The 5,331-nt window shown below is 40.8% G+C and overlaps 2 non-coding genes across 2 annotated transcripts; both read right to left on the bottom strand.

Moving 5' to 3' along the window:
• Positions 1–1,269: 1,269 nt before the first annotated feature.
• Positions 1,270–1,385, bottom strand: LOC121858252. The gene has a single exon (XR_006087398.1). It is a non-coding gene; the product is annotated as a U5 spliceosomal RNA (small nuclear RNA).
• A 3,783-nt stretch (positions 1,386–5,168) lies between these two features.
• On the bottom strand, positions 5,169–5,331 carry LOC121858240. The gene has a single exon (XR_006087381.1). It is a non-coding gene; the product is annotated as a U1 spliceosomal RNA (small nuclear RNA).

Below are 5,331 nucleotides of genomic sequence, written 5' to 3'. Positions count from 1 at the left end.
GTATGAGGTTAAGTTTAGGGTATAAATATTACTAGGAACTTGGAGCCGAGAGAAGTGAACGGGATATGGAATGTAGAGTTTGTAGAACATCCAGGTCCCATACCCTGCCACATGGGATGCCCATTTCTTAATGTATATAGAAATGCCCAGATAAATAATGTCTCCAAGCAAATAGAATGGATGCTTAAAAATAGGAAAGTAGATGAAATATTCAAGAAATATAGAAATTTTGCATCTGGAATATAACTATGTACTATACAAGATATATCTGTATTAGGGATTTATGTGAGTCCTGAGAGGGACATTCCTGGACTGGGGTGGCGGATGACTTAAGTCACTTCATCCCTTTGAGATGTATTTTTTTTATCTCAATAAACGTATCAATCAACTACGTGAAAATGAGACTACGAACTCATTTTACTTTCCTAAGATCCTTTGATTTCAAGGTTCAAGATGGCAGTCCCTGGTGAACGTTCCGGAGCGTTAGACAAGTAGTATTAGGTTACACCCGTTAGATTTTCAGAGATACGTGGCGTGAGAGTCCCCTTCAGGATAATTAATTAATTTCTTAATTAACACCCTTACAACAATTTTACCATGAACATCAGATTCTGTGATGTTCATATATGAAAAGGGGGTGACTTCAGCCACAGTTAACAATTACTGGCATCTCTAGGGATGACGTCAATGATACCTCATTCTTAAAGTAGATTCTACCCTGACTTATATTGACAATTTCACTAACAGTAAATACAATAGAAGCTTTCAACATCAGTCACAAAGGATCTTGAACGCTTCATCTGTAATCAGACATCTCTAAGTTGACGCAAAGTAAGGGTGTTCTCTCACCAATTCAAATTTCATGAACACCCTGTGCGGTATTTTGGAATACCTGAGTCTCTCCGGAGGACTCCGTTCTCCCGAAGTGGTTAGAGAACAAATATTTCTAGTAGGGAACTCAAAAGGTTTAGAGATTTCAATTCAATTTCAATATTTTTTATTTCTTGATAGAGGAAGCGGGATCCTAGTGCTGTCCCTAGGTACCCTTGGTTTGTTTGAAGTCTAGAGCAATTTTTAATAAGTGCATGAAATTAATTTTATGACAGATCTGTATTCTCCCAACTTGATTTAGATCTGTAATAGTCGGGATAATTGTTCCATCCAGGACGTTGTATATGTGAATAGATTTTTTTTTTTACTACATTAGATCACATACACTTGATTACGACATTGTATGATTATTTTCAGCTAATTTGAATTAATTTTGTGAGCCCATGTGAATGGGCTAAGAAAAAATTAATTAAGACTCATTGAGTTGTTCCCCCCCACGGAAATCTTTAGTAAAAGGCGAAAGATTTATGCGTTTTGAAGGGAAACCAGAGCTATGGTCGCAAAGTTGTTCAAGACCCCAACAAACATTAACTTAGAACATACTTGGAGTTGTAGTTCCAGTCAAGAAAGACATTAAAGGTTTTATTGTCCAGTGTCTAGAAGAGTTTTAAAATAAGATTTACAAGTCCTTCGTAACATTTAAGACTACCGTGATTGGCAGTCAAAAGTGGTATTACTTAATGTGGATTTTCTTTAAGAGGATTTAATTTACATAATTCCTTTAAATCTGAACAAATATAGCAAATCAACGAGAATGTTATTGTTACAATGTTATGACTGCGCTTCAACTAAGGTCTTTAAGGGCATAACTTAGTTCATAAATGTTCTGTTTTATAATATGGCCCTCATTGTGCAACCGTTTAGTCATAATTAATAGTAATCTAATATAATGAAAATAAACCTGGATCTTGATTATAGAAATGCTTTTATTCTTATGTAATATAAGTTATTTTAATGGTGATAACCACCGGTCTCTCATGTCTACCTACCACTATTACGCCTGTATGAAACTGGTAACTTCAGGTCCGCAGGAGTAGCAGTCCAATAAATCTTAAAAAAAAAAACAAAAAAAAAAACATTAAATAATTATTATAGCGCTTGAAATACTATCTACTGTTATATCAAAACATGAACGAGAAGAAAAGTCAAAAGCTAGCGAGCTACAACTTAAATTATTAGTATAAAAGATCAATAAAGAATTTTAAAATACAGCATGTCTAGTTGAGCCCGGATACTTTAACTCTCCTAATTTCCTTCAAACTTTCCCCTCATTTACGTCCACCTAACCCCCTCCCCCCCCGCCCCAATACTTCCAAAGTACTTCCAACAAAAACCCAGCAACAAATATTAGCCCTTCATCCTTATCTACAGGCTTCAAGTCAAGTTTGATAACGTAAAAAAAAACAAAAAAACATAGGAAAAAAATGCTTCTGTAACAGTGCCATGTAAATTGTCATGTTTTAGAGAAAATCTATGAGAATCTAGTTTAGACAATATTCCTGCCAAAAAGCCATTATAGAGGCATATTACACCAAAAAGAGCCTGCCTATGTGCCTACATCTTAGCCAATCACCGTGACCTCTAAGTGTGACGCGAAAGGCGCAGCTGAGCTGTTTTTTTTTGTTTTTTTTATTGGACACCCCCTTACATCCTTGTTTAAGGTGAAGCGCAGAAGCGTTTACAGCGCCCAACAGGGAAGCATGCTAAGTTCATGGTTGATGATGATGATGGGATGGAGAGAAGAGAGCCATTGGCTCAAAAGGTGGAAGACGGTGTAGGAGGAATATGTCTCATGAGTTAAGGGCGTAGAAGCCTGAAGAGTCAAGGGCGTAGAAGCCTGAAGAGTCAGTGGTTTATGTCAAAGCAAGTTATTGGAAGCTCAAACAACTTTCCCTGAATACGAATTCGCAACTTTCGATTTATAGCAGGTACCTACTTTGCTGCCAGGTGAACAAGGACCAAGGGAAGCTGGCAAGTGTGTCGGAACAAATTTCCACCGAACCGGGCATCGAACCCGTGACAACTGGCTTGCGAGGCAAGAGCGGTACAGCTCTACCCACAGGCGCCCCAGCTGAGCTGATTTGCTGAAAATTAGCATCTCCTACCCAACTACAATTGGGTTGTACAGTAATAAGGTTGAACAAGAGGACAGAACATGATTATGTCTCGTTGGCAATTATGTTTATTGCAATGGTAATTACTTATCTATTTTCATGATAATTTCCGATAAAACGGTTTTGATGGAACAATAAAAGCAGGTACTGTAAATATAGTAGGTGTTACAAGAAATATTAATACTTAGACAATAGATTTTTTTTAAGAGATGATTTAAAGGAAGGGAGCGTAGGCTTTGCTCGGATGTGTGGGGGTAAGTTGTTCCACACCTTCACACCGTGATATTTTATGGAGGAGTAGCTCTGGGTGCCTTAAGTTGTATCTCTGATTATACCGGAACTGGAAATAATTATTGTCAAGCAAGTGATTGATAGATTCAGATTTGCCCCCGAGGGGGATAGTTTATTGGGCACCCCCTTACATCCTGTGCAAGGTGAAGCGCAGAAGCATTTACAGCGCCCATCTGGGAAATATGCAAAGTTCATACTTGCCTTTATGACTCGTGCATTAAGGGGGTAAAAGCCTGAAGGGTCATAGGTTTTGTCAAGTTACATAAAGTGAGAGAATGATGAGTGCGTGGGGGGAAAGTTCCCGGTACATTTCATCTGTTTATGGCAAAGCGTGGCAGGTCCCTAATAATGTCAAGTGCCAGGCCTGTCACTAGGAGGAGGGATATCTGGTCAGGGAGGGAAGAGGTGTTGGTAACAGCTAGGGACCTGTAGGAGGTGGTCATAGGGCAAGTGAGGATGTAGTGAGAGAGGGTGTGAGAGTCGGGTTGGCCGCAAAGTTTACAAACAGTGCGGCCAGGCTCAGGGTTGCCAATGTACTCCCATAGGTACCTGTACCCTAGGTGCAGTCTCATGTACATAATCTGTTGAGATCGAGTCAGGGATTGATACTCTTTGTAGTGGCGGTTGTCGTCACCGGTTACAGCGTCATAGTGGCATAGTGTGACGCTACCCCGTTGCTTCAGGTGTGTCCAATTTTCATCGAATGCCTCTCGTTGTGTGGCGTGTATGCGAGATTTGAGATGACTAAAGGAGAGGGCGAGAGCGGCTTCAATATCTTCTTCTTGTGTAGCTTCTTTGGCAAGCAGTTATTCCTATAAGGCAGTTATTCCTATAAGTGACGGGATCTAAATAAACTTGACACGGAGGTCATCAGTTTGTTCTAGCCCGGCGACGGCGGCTAGGGTGTGTTGGGCGGCAGGGAGGAGGGGGAGGCTAATTTGAGCCTCGCTAGCGCCGAAGTGCTGTCACTGATTATAAGGAGGTTCCAGCGTTCAGTGCGAGCATACAGTAGGTCGCCACCTCATGAATGCCCGCGAGGATGGCTATGCTTTCAGCATCAGTGGAGGAGGCCCAGTCGTGGACCCTGATTTTCCTGCAGGCCTGGCGCTCAGGAATCCACACAGTTGCCCCAGCGCTGCCCAGCGTGGTAACAGACCCATCACAGTAGACGAGGATAGGAGGGTGGGAGGTCTTAAGAGAGGAGGCGACATCATTAATCTGCTCAAGGCAGTTAAGTTTGAGCATATACCGCAGTTGGGTGGATTTACGACCAGGGAAGGTGTGGACGACAACATCAACACTCGGGGAAGTCCACGGCGGTAGAGGCGAATGAAAAGTGATTGATAGATTTGTAAACAAAGGGGCACAGCAGTAGGTGTTAACATCTTCGAATTTAAAAATTTTCAATATAGCTAATTTTTTATTTGTGTGATCTGTTTTTTTTTCAAGTAGGTCATTGTCCGTACAACTCTCTTTTGTGCAGTAACCAGAGATTATGTTTTTGAAGAGCTAGAGGCCCCCCCCGCCCCCCCCATACTGTGTGACAGTGTATCAGGTGTTGGTAAACAAGATCATGATAGATTTCTTTCATTGCTGTGACAGTGAATGACTGTCGAGTGTGATACAGACTATTAAAAAAAACCCAACTTCTTTCAATATTATGAGTTACTAGGCATCAATTAGAGAGTTTGAAAATCTTTCATTCACACGTAATTATCAAAATATAAATCATATAAAAGTAGCGTAGAAAAAACAATTCTTTGCTGACCTTAAGCATAAATCAAGTACTATTTATTAACAGAGACCTTGTTAAGCTGTAAAAATACGCCGTTGTACCTTATATTTCTTATGTAATCCCTTATGAATTGTGTAAGGGGGATAGCGCGAACGCAGTCCCCCGCTAACAAAAATTGCGCACTCGAGTTAACCACATTTGGGTTAATCGCAAGGGTCAGCATCACCGGAGTGCAATGGTGAGCCTCGCCCTGGGAAAACCGCCTTCGTGATCACGGTATCTCCTGTGCCAGGTAAGTAT

This window comes from Homarus americanus, unplaced genomic scaffold (assembly GCF_018991925.1).
Source record: "Homarus americanus isolate GMGI-L3 unplaced genomic scaffold, GMGI_Hamer_2.0 scaffold12891, whole genome shotgun sequence".
In the NCBI taxonomy this organism is placed as follows: Eukaryota; Metazoa; Arthropoda; class Malacostraca; order Decapoda; family Nephropidae; genus Homarus; species Homarus americanus.
The sequence above is the reverse complement of the archived record's forward strand: the minus strand, read 5'-3'. Positions and strand labels throughout refer to the sequence as shown.